At 35.6% G+C, this 13524-nt stretch overlaps 1 non-coding gene across 1 annotated transcript; it reads right to left on the bottom strand.

The window, feature by feature from the left end:
• Positions 1-2820: 2820 nt before the first annotated feature.
• On the bottom strand, positions 2821-2927 carry LOC136228142 (small nucleolar RNA R71). Its single transcript, XR_010688477.1, has one exon. It is a non-coding gene; the product is annotated as a small nucleolar RNA R71 (small nucleolar RNA).
• Positions 2928-13524: the final 10597 nt, after the last annotated feature.

The raw sequence follows: 13524 nt of genomic DNA, 5'->3' as shown, positions 1-13524 counted from the left end.
AGAAGCAGAATTAAGCTCAGTTGACTGTGAAAGTCACCTCACTGAACTTGCTTCTGATTCCGATGCTTGCCTTTGTGCTAAGCCAAAATCAAAGAATTAAGTGAGATTAGATTAGAAAAAGGGTTAAAAACACCCAATAGTTCCATTCACCACCCCTTGGGAACTTATATTACCTCACAAGAGAACAACAAGATCCACCACTAGAGATTTACGGATCACGCACATCATAATGTCTACCTTATTTCTCCCAACGAAATGACTAATTGGGCCCTATGAAAGCCTCTAAACAAACAAAACCATAAAAAGCTTCTAGAGTCCAATGGAGGAACATCTAATAACATGTGAATTAATAACATCACATGTGTCTCAATTTAAGGTAACTAGGGACGTCCGGAGCAATGAGAGCCGTTAGATTAACTAAATAGGAATATCACTCTTTTCTGACACGTAGACCAATAAGAGAATCTCCAAGTCTGACTCGGACTACATCAGAATCTAGGTAATCTAAAACTGCAAAGTTGCCTAAATTACGTCCAACTGTCTTCCAATAAATCTAAAGACAACGAGATCTTATAAATACGCACAAAAATCCCACAATCAAAGTACATATACATATCCTGTGCAATTACTCTCAATTTTTTAGTACTCTACCATATACATAACTAAGGCATCAAAGTGGGATTATCTGTTGTTAAGCCCAAAATATACCTAAAATATCATCGTTAATTAGATCAATATTGCTACGAATTTATGCTATTTATAACTGTTTAGGAAGCTTTTACTCTCGAATATGTTTCTTTCTTGTAAGATACATAAATATTTGGTAAGATCCAAATAGGAACGAAAAGAGCTCGGAAACAGAAGAAAAACCCTACAAAAGGAGTCGAAGACGACAGAAATTAATAACACCAAATCGAGGACGCGAACGAAAGCTGAAAAACCAAAAAATGTTCCGTTCCGTGCCGCGACCGCGGCCCCCAAATTCACGGTCGCGACATGCGTTCCCCAGCTTCTCCTTCCTTCGTTTGAAGACCAATTGATGCTCCCCCATTCTCGGTACGAGCAGGAGATTTTAGAAGCCTAGTTACACACTTTCGTTTTCGACGAAACGCGATCGTTCGGGTGGATAAAGACGTCCTTTCGCAACGGACACGATCCTTCACAACGGACACGAAACTTCAATCGAGACTCTTCAACATCTATAAATAAAGAGTTGATGGAGAGTTAAAGATATGTAGAAAAAGAGATTAGTATAGAAATTATGCAGAAATTCCGAATCAAGTGATTCAGAAGTTAGATTTCGATTCTGTAAAAAGCAATATGCTGTACACACATTGTTTATTCAATAATAACAAGTTTAGTAACGTTTAGTCATTGTTCCAGTTTAGTTTTCATTTTGGTAGTAGACCGACCCAGTCTCTACTACGAAGATTCAACGAGAAGATTGAGTAGAGGATCCGCCCCTGAGCCTGACAAACTCTAACGAAACCCAAGGAAAGGATTGATCAACCCGTTCACTTGCAAGCCGTCGAATGTTTCCATGCTCCATGTTCTCTGTAAACTTGTATCAATTTATATTTCATCTAATAAAGTCCGTTCTATTCGATAGATTTTTATGCAGCACTTATGGTAACCAATCCACTAAAGTGACTGCTGGTGTTTTCATTAAAACGTATTTAATCCAAAATCTTTACAAGGAAACTTTGTTGAACACTTAGGCAAATTATTACCTCGAAAGAGTTTTAATTTGATTAAGGGCAACTATCCCGAAAGGGTTTTGTCATGTTCAAAGCCAATTAATTAGAGGTTCCGTCATTTATTTCATTTTTATAATTCGTACAAAGTTTAAAGTTGTTTTCTTTGCTTAATGCAAACGAATACATTCGTTTACTTTTCTAAAAAGTACTAAAAGTTCCTATCTTGCAAATTCATTCTTAAATCAGAATATTTTCTAACATTTTCATACTCTAACCTAATTCTCATTTTAGCAATTTCAAAACCAAAACCGATTAAACGATTTTTCCATATTATAAACCTTAAAGTAAATTTAACCGATTGTAAATAAGTTTTGTTAAAAAACGTTCCCTGTGGGATCAATATCTTTTATTACTACAAGCGTATACCGTGCACTTGCGGAAATCGCTCAACAAGTTTTTGGCGCCGTTGCCGGGGAACGCCAAAATTTTTGACAAAATTTTAAATTTTTCGTGTTTTATTACGAATCTAGGTTTATTCATACTTATTCAAACTTTTATATTTTTAATTATTTTCAATTACTAACATATTTATTTTTCAAATTCTGTTTTGTAGGTAGTTTCTGTTCGTGCGAAATTTCAAGTTCATGCATAGTTCTCGAAGTTCGGGCACGTCACTAGATCCTATTGACCCAGAAATTGAAAGAACTCTTAAAAAGAACAAGAAAGAAAAGAAAAACAAAAACAAAATCCCAATAAAAACTAAAATTACCGAGCCAGAAGTTATGGCCACACTTATGGATTACGCTAGGCCAGGAGTGGCCGGTGTAACAAACAGTATAGTTAGACCCCAAATTAATGCACATCATTTTGAAATTAAGCCTGCGTTGCTTAATATGTTGCCTAACGAAAATCCTAATACCCATTTGACAAATTTCTTAGAAATTTGTGACACTTTTAAAATTACTGATGTAACTGCAGAAGCAATCAAACTTCGCCTTTTTCCTTTTACTTTGAAGGATCGAGCCAAAGAATGGTTAACTTCTATGTAGCCGCATCAATTGAGACTTGGGAGCAATTAGCCCAAGCATTTTTATCAAAAAATTTTCCTTTAGCAAAAACCGCAAGAGTCATTAAAGAGTTAACATCTTTTTCTCAAAATGATAATGAAACTCTTTATGAGGCTTGGGAACGTTTTAAAGAACTTCAACGTTTATGCCCACACCACCAATTGCCCGCTGAACTTTTAATGCAAACATTTTACAATGGACTAAATCCTACAACTAGAGGTTCATTGGACGATATGTCTGGAGGGTTATTCATGAAGAAAACATCTGCCCAAGCAAGAGAACTTTTGGAGGAAATGGCAATCAACAGCAGTATGTGGCCCGCGGAACGTGGATACGTACCATCAGCGAAACCATCATCCTCAACTACTTCATCAGTTAAAGGTATAATGAATCTTGATCCAGTAGCGATGTTGCAAGCCCAATTTTCTGCCTTATCGCACAAAATTGATAGGTTTATGGCACCGTGTGATTCTAATGGTAAGCCAATCCAAACAGATGTGGATTACGAAGGTATGAGTGAAATTGAACAGGTAAATTTTGTCCAAGGGAAAAACCAAAATAATAACCCTTATTCCAATACATATAATCCTGGATGGAGAAATCATCCTAACTTTAACTTGAGAGATAATAATAATAATAATGCTACTGCTAATCAAAATCGTACTGCTAATTATCAAAATCAATCCAGAGATACGATTAGCACTTTATCTTCTAAAATTGACAAATTTATTGATGCTATGAGCGGAAAAATAAGTAATCATGACGATGGTTTTAAACGGATCGAGAATAAATTCGACCAGCTTATTAAAAACCAATCATCCAGCATCCATAATTTGGAGATTCAAATTAGACAACTCGCTAAATCAATTCCATCCCGCAAAGAGGGAAGTCTTCCAAGCCATACGGAAGAAAATCCGAAAGAGCATGTAAAGGCTATCACTCTTCGTTCAGGGAAAAACTACTTAGGCCCGGAAATGCCCGGAAATTCGACCTTACCTGGAACTGATTTACCGAAACCCAAAGAAGATACATTAAAACAAAAAGATGCACCAATTGACTCTAGTACAAAAACTTTTGTACCCAAACCACCTTTTCCACACAAAGTCCGCAATAAAGACTATGACAAACAACTTTTAACATTTTCAGACAAACTTAAGAATTTGCAAATTAATTTAATATTTATGGATGCGATTACACAAATTCCCAATTATGGTAAATTCCTCAAGGATTTAATTTCGAAGAAAATCAGTTGGGAAGGAATTTCATCCATTTCGCTAACTGAAGATTGTAATTCAATTGTGTCAAGTAATTTGCCCACAAAACTCAAGGATCCCGGATGTTTTACCATTCCGTGTAAATTGGGAGATATTGAATTTCCCAGTTGTCTCTGTGATTTAGGAGCAAGCATTAACTTGATGCCATTATCTATTTTTAATAAGTTAGGCTTAGAAGAAGACATCAAACGTACCAATATGGTTTTGCAATTAGCGGATCAAACCACTAAAAGACCATACGGTATAATTGAGGATGTTTTAGTTAAAGTTGACAAATTTATTTTTCCTACCGATTTCGTTATTTTAGATTTTGCTTATGACGTAAATTGTCCGTTAATCTTTGGTAGACCGTTCATGAACACGGGACGTGCTCTAGTTGATGTGTCGGAAGGGAAAGTAGTTTTAAGAATAGGCGATGATAAGATTGAGTTTGATATGAATCAAGCAATGAAATATCCTATGGAGGATTTCGCTTGTATGAAACTTGATTTAATTGAAGAATGTGTAAATGACATTGTTCAAAAAGAAGAAATAATAGAACCTATAATGAGTGAGGAACTAGAAGATAAGGACCCAGAACCTTTGATTCGAGAAGATGGACCAGTTCCGCCTTCAATTATAGTTCCACCTAAATTAGAACTTAAAGAATTACCAAGTCATTTGAGGTACGCTTTCTTAGGCGAAGGCGATTCTCTACCTATTATTATCTCTAACAAATTAACACAAGTCCAAGAAGAGAAATTGAAAGAAGTTGTTAGAAATAGGATAGAAAGTATGGGTTGGCAAATTTCAGACTTAAAAGGTATTAATTCGAGCATCGTAATGCACAGAATTCACTTAGAAGAAGATAAGCCACCTACAGCGGATAGGCAAAGACGCCTAAATCCGAATATGAAAGAAGTAGTAAAAAATGAGATTACTAAACTTCTGGACAATGGAATCATCTACCCTATCTCGGATAGTGAATGAGTTAGTCCAATCCATTGCGTACCTAAAAAGAGAGGCATAACAGTTGTAAGGAATGAAGAAGGTGAATTAATACCTACACGAACCACCACTGGTTGGAGGGTTTGTATAGATTATAGAAATTTAAATAAAGCAACTAGGAAAGATCATTTTCCTCTTCCTTTCATTGATCAAATGATCGAAAGGATAGCTGGTCACGCTTTCTACTGTTTTCTAGATGGTTACTCCGGATTCTTTCAAATATACATTTACCCGGATGACCAAGATAAAAAAACCTTCACATGTCCTTACGGAACATTTGCATATAGGAAAATGCCCTTTGGTCTATGTAACGCACCTGCAACATTTCAATGTTGTATGACTGCAATTTTTAATGATTTCATTGAAGATATCATGGAAGTTTTTATGGACGATTTTTCAGTTTATGGAGATTCCTTTGATTCGTGCCTAGGAAACTTGGATAAAGTTTTGTCTAGGTGTGAAGAAACAAATTTGGTATTAAACTGGGAAAAATGTCATTTTATGGTTGACGAAGGAATTGTTTTAGGTCACAAAATATCTGAAAAAGGATTAGAAGTGGACAGAGCAAAAACTTCAGTAATAGAGAAACTACCCCCTCCAACTACTGTTAAGGGAGTAAGATCATTTTTAGGACATGCCGGTTTTTACAGAAGATTTATTAAGAATTTTTCTGTAATTTCCAAACCACTCACTAATCTACTCATGAAAGGTTCTACCTTTGATTTTAATGAAGATTGCGTTAAAGCTTTCGAAACATTAAAAACAGCTTTAGTCAGTGCACCTGTTATTGCTAAACCCGATTGGGATTTACCATTTGAAATTATGTGTGATGCAAGTGACTTAGCTTTCGGATGTGTTTTAGGACAAAGGAAGGATAAGAAACTTCATGTCATTTATTATGCAAGTCACACACTTTCGGGTGCACAATTAAACTACACCACCACTGAGAAAGAAATGTTAGCTGTAGTTTTTACATGTGATAAGTTTAGGTCATACTTGTTAGGTTCGAAAGTTATTATTTACACTGATCATGCAGCATTAAGATATTTATTTGCTAAGAAGGATGCAAAACCACGTCTAATTAGATGGGTTTTATTGTTACAAGAATTTGATATAGAAATAAAAGACAAAAAGGGAGTAGAAAACCTTGTCGCCGATCATCTATCGAGACTTGAAGATGAAAACGGTCCCATAGGTGAAACTAACGGTATACGAGATGATTTCCCTGATGAACATCTCTATCAAATGAAAAGCGTCATGTCACCCTGGTATGCAGATATTGCTAATTATATTGCAGCCAATATTGTTCTGGAAGGATTAAATTTCCAACAAAAGAAGAAATTTTTCTTCGACATTAAACAGTATTTTTGGGAAGATCCTTTTCTGTTCAAAACTTATGGTGACGGGATAATTAGGAGATGCGTTGGTGAAAATGAATATGAATCCATAATGTCGGAATGCCATTCTAGCTTTTATGGAGGACATAATGGAGCTACCAAAACAGCAGCTAGAATATTTGAATGTGGTTTCTTTTGGCCTACGATGTTTAAAGACGTCTGTTCATTTATTACTCGTTGTGATAAGTGCCAAAGAACAGGAAATCTAGGAAGGAAAGATGAGATGCCCCTCACAACCATATTAGAAGTTGAAGTCTTCGATATGTGGGGAATAGATTTCATGGGACCTTTTCCCTCTTCTAATGGTAAAACTTACATATTAGTCGTCGTTGATTATGTTTCAAAGTGGGTTGAAGCAATTGCAACCCCGACGAGCGATTCTAAAGTTGTCGTTAATTTTCTTGACGATATATTTTGTAGATTTGGTTGTCCAAGAGTCATCGTTAGTGATGGTGGTGCTTATTTTATAAACCGAAGTTTTGAAACACTTATGAAAAAATATGGAGTACGCCACCGCGTATCAACGCCATACCATCCTCAGTCAAATGGTTAGGCGGAGATATAAAATAGAGAACTCAGATGGATTCTAGAGAAAACAGTTTCATCCTCAAGAAAAGATTGGCCGTGTAAACTAAATAATGCGTTATGGGCATACCGTACTGCATTTAAAACACCAATAGGAATGACTCCATACCGCTTAGTGTATGGGAAGGCATGTCATTTGCCAGTCGAATTAGAACATAAAGTCTACTGGGCTATTAGGGAACTAAACTTTGATTTATGACAAGCAGGTAAGAAACGTTTGCTCGATTTAAATGAGTTAGATGAGTTACGCCATCTATCTTACGAAAATGCAAAAATTTATAAAGAAAAAGTGAAAAAATGACACGATGCCAAAATTAAAGTCAAACACTTTAATGTTGGGGATAAAGTGCTGTTATTTAATTCACGACTTCGTTTATTTCCAGGAAAACTTAAGTCCAGATGGATAGGACCATATTTAGTCGTCAAAACATTCGATTATGGTTCTTTAGAACTGGAAGGTCCAAACGGAATTCGTTTCAAAGTTAATGGTAATCGATGTAAAATCTATTACGAAAATATTTCACAACTAGAGATTTCGTTCGTAACAAGATTTTCTAACGTATAAATCACTCAGTTTTTCGATCACAGTTTATTTTGTTTTATTTCTTTTTATATTTTTGTTCATTTTATTTTATTTTATTCAATTTTTTTTTCTCAAATGCAAATTTTTGTGATTAGATGCCTTTATGTTATGATTTATATGCATAAACTATGTTTATTTCATAATTTTAGAATTAATTTTAGGAAATTAGATTGAAATTGAAGTTTCTGGCAATTCTCTGCCGAGAATTCTATTTTTCAGATTTGTCCAAATAGGTTAGATTTTCTCTGAACTTACCGAGAATTATAAATGCTCTACCGTGAATCAGGACATGGCTTACGACGCCCGATTTCCACAAGGAAATCAGTGTGTCGCGACCGCGTGTTTGCTATTCTCGGTCGCGACACGTGAAATTCCTGCACACTCAGGTCTGAATCAACCTAAACCTTTCAACAAACCTCTTGACAAACGAAACCTTAAGTTTCTTCACTCCCGAAAGGTGTAATTTTATACCTTTTCATGATTAAAACAACACCTCTTTTCATCTAAAACTCTTATAAATTAGTCCTAGAGGATTCAAGTTCTGTTACAATTCTTTTCATCTTTATCAGAACTCTGATTTCTTCAAAATACCATTTTTATTTAGTAAACAGCAACTTTGTTTCATTCAAACAAACACCATGCCTACCAAATACAAACATTCAAGGCACAATGCTGCCTCAAGCAACAAACGCCCAGACTTGTCCAAGCGATATGGGGCGCCTTTTCCTATCTTCAATCACGATAAAGGTAGGCGTTATTGGAATCACCGTTACAAATTCTTCACCGGAATGTTGTATATGGATGAATTTCTTAACAGCCAATTAGGCATTACAGATGACATGAGCCGCTATATGGAACGCCTAGGGTGGACAAAATTCGCCCAAATGCGATTTCCAATAATAGGCGACTGGATACTCAAATTCTTCTGTACCGTGCGTTTCACTAATAAACGACGAGTACGTCTCAGTTTTCGTCGAGAAGGCGAAATCTTTACTTTCGGCTATCCTGAGTTGCATGCTTGGTTTGGTTTTCCCCCGAGGGATACAATAAAACGTCATCCTAGACGAGACATGACATCCTCGGACATTTGGAGAATGCTCACTGGATTCTGGCGATTCAATTCAAAACTCGCCTATAATCACTCTTTTCGCTCCAACTCCATACTGTATCTGCACAAATTCCTGTGTCACAGTTTATTCGGTCGCACATTATGTAGTGTGGTCCGTGACACAGATCTTTATGTCCTTGGAGATATATTCTAGGGAAATGCAGTAGATTCTTCAAAGATTCTGATGGAGGGTCTTGTCGCCGCTTCTCGATCCAAGGATAAGAAGATTGGGTTCGGCAATATAATCTGTGGAATAATTCTCGGTACAAAGGGTACCATTGATGTTCCCTGGAGTGATGATGAATTCTTCCCGACAATTGACTATGAGTTTCTCGAGCACGAAGGACTTGTAAAACGTGTCTTTCGAGCAGGGCCTCACTTTCTGTCTGCACCGGAACGTGAAACTTTCGTGCAGTTTCAAATTGATCGTATTAAGGCCAGAAATATCCCACTTGATAGGGATGAGTATATAGAATAGTTTAGGTTTATAGGTTTTCTTTTTGTAAATATTTTGTGTGTTTTTTTTTCATTTCATTCTTTGTTTTTATAGTTTGTTTTATTCAATAAAGTTCTATTTCATTTTTGATTCATTTACTATTTTTACAAGGTTAGATATATATTTGATTACATTTCTTATATAATCATGGTTAAATCTATATAAAATCTATAATATTGAACAAATCATGGTTTTCTTAATTAACACATATATTCACACTTAATCCAATTTTCACAAACTTCATTCGTTGAGTTTAAAACATTAATTCATTCAATTGACTAAGTTCCTAAATTTAATATATATTTATATGCACTTATTATGCACTTAATATGATTCTCTTAACTTATATGCATCAATGACAATTTAAGTTTCATTAATTACTCATAAACCAATTTATTACACTTTAATACAATTTATTAAGGTTAAACATTTGGTTTTCTTTGCAATTAATGTCATTTATTTTAGTTTTTAAGTGCAGGGACACTTTATATTAAGTTCAGGAACCAAATCATCAACAAAATTGCACAAACCATGTCAATAGGCACCCAAATAGGCCATTTTGACCAATTCTCTACCGAGAATTAATAATTCTCGGTATGAGCAGCAACTTTGGACGAATTTCAGGGGCCAAATTCCCTAAAAATCGCGTGCCGCGGCCGCGGCTTTGCTATTCGCGGTCGCGACACGCGTGATTTATGCCCTATTGATTCCGATTTTGCCAATATTTTTGTCTATTCCTATTCCTATTCTACCTATACATTCACCTAACCACCCTATATAACCCTACCTCTTACACAAACCTCACATCACCTCTATTTTTACCCAATCCCTTACTCCAAACTCTTCCCCAAAAAATCTACTTTTACTCTTCCCAATTTATTCACTACAATTTCTATCCTCTTTTCTATTTCAATCACTTCCAATTCAAACCCCCAAACTCATCTTCAAGCTTTACTCTTTCTCTCAATTCCTTTTTCTTCTTCTTCTTCTTCTCACACCCTAAAAACACTAAACACCATCACCATGGTTAGGACTAAGCGTGTTGGTAACAAGCCCGCTGTTACGGACGCTAATCGCCTTCGGGTTCAATGTGGAGCTTATTTTGACATCGCTTCAGAGGAAGAAGCCGCTCGTTTCAAACATTTTTCACAAGCCGACCGCCAATTTGTGGATATGCACTTCTTAGACTTCCATTCGGTAAGAACATTGAATTTCTCTACTCGAATTGATGCTTTTATTGAGGCGTTGGGTTGGCAAGAATTCGTTAATATGCGTTTTCCGCGTATTAATGAATATGTGGTGGAATTTTTGGTCACTTTGACCATGAATAAGAAGAAAACCTCAATCTCTTTTAGGAATAATGGTATCACATACACCGTTGATTATGATGCTATGGGAAATATGTTTGGTTTCCCTACCTCTAATTTTTATGATAAGCCTAAAGATTTTGATAATGATGCGGTTTGGCAAACTCTTTCGGACCAAGACTATTTTAATTCTAAGAACACTTCAAGCAAGTTGATTAAGGACAATTGTGTGTTCTTCTTTCACAAATTTTTGAGTTTCTCCTTGTTTGGGCGTGTTGAGAGTTCAAAGGTTCAGGTTCGAGATTTATATGTTTTGGATAGCTTGTTTAAAGGTTTGAGGATTGATAGCATTGGCATAATGTTCGATAATTTGTTCCGTGCTTCGAGGGCTACTACCATTCAGATCCCTCTTTGTAATTTTATCACCGCTATTGTGTTGGGAGCTCGGGGTGAATTGGCTGATTTTGACATGTCCACCTACCGTGGGTATGTTCCACTTTTGGATATCTCAGCTCTTGAGCGAGCTCATTTATTGCTTCCACAAGGTCCCCCCGTCTTTATTTCGTATGTCTCCCGTATTGCCCACCTTCGTGGCACTATGGGTGGTGGCGCTTCAAGTTCTCAATTTGCAGGTACCGAAGGCGGCGGAGAGGCGGTAGGAGAAAAAGATGAACCCCAAGCTCAACCACAACCCCAAGCACCTCAAGCGGATGATCCGGTGGATTTGCGGAGGATTTTGAACCAAATCAATTCCAACAATCGTCAAATGAACTTGAGAATTGATGATTTGGTGGAAAACAATATGGTGATGAATGACAACCTCAACCTTTTGAGGCGTGAGCATAGATCGACTCGGCATCGGATGCTTTCCTTTTTCCGACGCCGCAATGTGGAGACTTCACCTACACCTCCGGCTTCCCCACCTCAAGAATAGGTTGTTTTCTTTCATTTTATTTCTATCTTGTTATAATTTGGTACAATTTTCATTTTTCATATGTTTGGTACATTTTCTCTTTTTTTTTTAATTTTATGTTGAATGTTTAATTTGCTACTATTTCCATCTTTGTTTCGTATGCCTTATTTTGTATTTATTTTTTTTTATGTTTTCTCCATTATTTTTGCATCAATGAGGACATGGTCCAATTTAAGTGTGGGAGGGGACATACATATACCAATTTCTATACGAATACGAATAAATGCAACGAAGATATTATTTTGCAAAACGAATAAATTTTTATGCAACGAATAAGAATAAATAATTTTTAAGCAACACTTGTTTTATGTTAATGCAACATATATATTGCAACACAATTTATTTAACCTTATTTTTATAAAACTTTATATTTTCACATGTTTAAAAATATTTTAACGTATGATTATTTCTAGGTTATCATTATCGTTAGAAATAATATTTCTATACGGGTAATACTTTTCAAATTTTTTCAAATCTCCGATACGATTTTAAGTAAAATTGTCTCGAGTGAATGTATTTAAGTAATAAATTCTTTATTTCAATCTCTATTTTATATCATGCAATTCATGATACAATAAATCTTATTTTAAGTTTTCAATTAGGTTTATAGGTATTAAATTGAACTAACAATTTTTTAGCTCGGTTTGATTTCGTCTTACATTAACACCAATTGAAGTTTTTAAGGAAACTTTAGCCATAATACATGTTGAATTTAAAGTCAATATAGGATGAATGTGCTATCTTTCTTTTTTCCAATTTACAATTCAATTTTATAATTCATATTAATTAATCAATTAGTTGAATTCTTAACTTTTGGCCACGATTGAGACCAACCTTATCACAATTGAGGTATGAAAGGGAAGAAAAATTAAGTACCGTTTACTTTTGGACACGGTTGCGACCACCCTTATCACAATCGAGGTATGGAAGGAACGTTTAAAGTAAAGAAAAATAAGCGTGTATAAGTTTAAAGTAACGATTGCGTCCACCCATGGCATGGTCGGTACCTCTTAAGCAAACACAAAGCAATAAAATACGTATAAAGTTACGATCAAGACCACCCTTATCTCGGGCGTAACTAAGCAAATAAATTACAATCAAGTACTTATTCATTTTAATATTAGTTTAGGTTTAGGAAAGGAAATTTTGTGCTTTGAAATGCCTTGAGACGAAAGACTCAAAAACATGCGTGCTTATATCGTCCCGAATGCTTCAATTCAAAATTGAAAATACAAGACAAATGATATATCGTATATTATACTCAGTTTGTTTAATGTTTTGCGTATAAATTTTCCATGCGAAGTAAGTCTTTTCGGCTTAACTAATTCAAAAAGTAATACAGAGATATATGTTTTATTTTCATAAAGAGATTAGTTAGAGAATAAATTCAGTGAAATTTTGTTCGGGACTAGCAAAAGATTAAGTGTGGAGATTTGTTAAGCCCAAAATATACCTAAAATATCATCGTTAATTACATCAATATTGCTACGAATTTATGCTATTTATAACTGTTTAGGAAGCTTTTACTCTCGAATATGTTTCTTTCTTGTAAGGTACATAAATATTTGGTAAGATCCAAATAGGAACGAAAAGAGCTCGAAAACAGAAGAAAAACCCTACAAAAGGAGTCGAAGACGACAGAAATTAATAATGCCAAATCGAGGACGCGAACGAAAGCTGAAAAACCAAAAAACGTTCCGTGCCGCGACCGCGGCCCCCAAATTCACGGTCGCGACACGCGTTCCCCAGCTTCTCCTTCCTTCGTTTCAAGACCAATTGATGCTCCCCCATTCTCGGTAGAGAATTTAAGATTCTCGGTACGAGCAGGAGATTTTAGAAGCCTAGTTACACACTTTCGTTTTCGACGAAACGCGATCGTTCGGGTGGATAAAGACGTCCTTTCGCAACGGACACGATCCTTCACAACGGACACGACACTTCAATCAAGACTCTTTAACATCTATAAATAAAGAGTTGATGGAGAGTTGAAGATATGTAGAAAAAGAGATTAGTATAGAAATTATACAGAAATTCCGAATCAAGTGATTCA

The sequence above is a fragment of the Euphorbia lathyris genome, chromosome 4 (assembly GCF_963576675.1).
Source record: "Euphorbia lathyris chromosome 4, ddEupLath1.1, whole genome shotgun sequence".
NCBI classification, from domain to species: Eukaryota; Viridiplantae; Streptophyta; class Magnoliopsida; order Malpighiales; family Euphorbiaceae; genus Euphorbia; species Euphorbia lathyris.
Note: the sequence above shows the minus strand (reverse complement) of the source record. Positions and strands in the feature narration are given on the sequence as shown.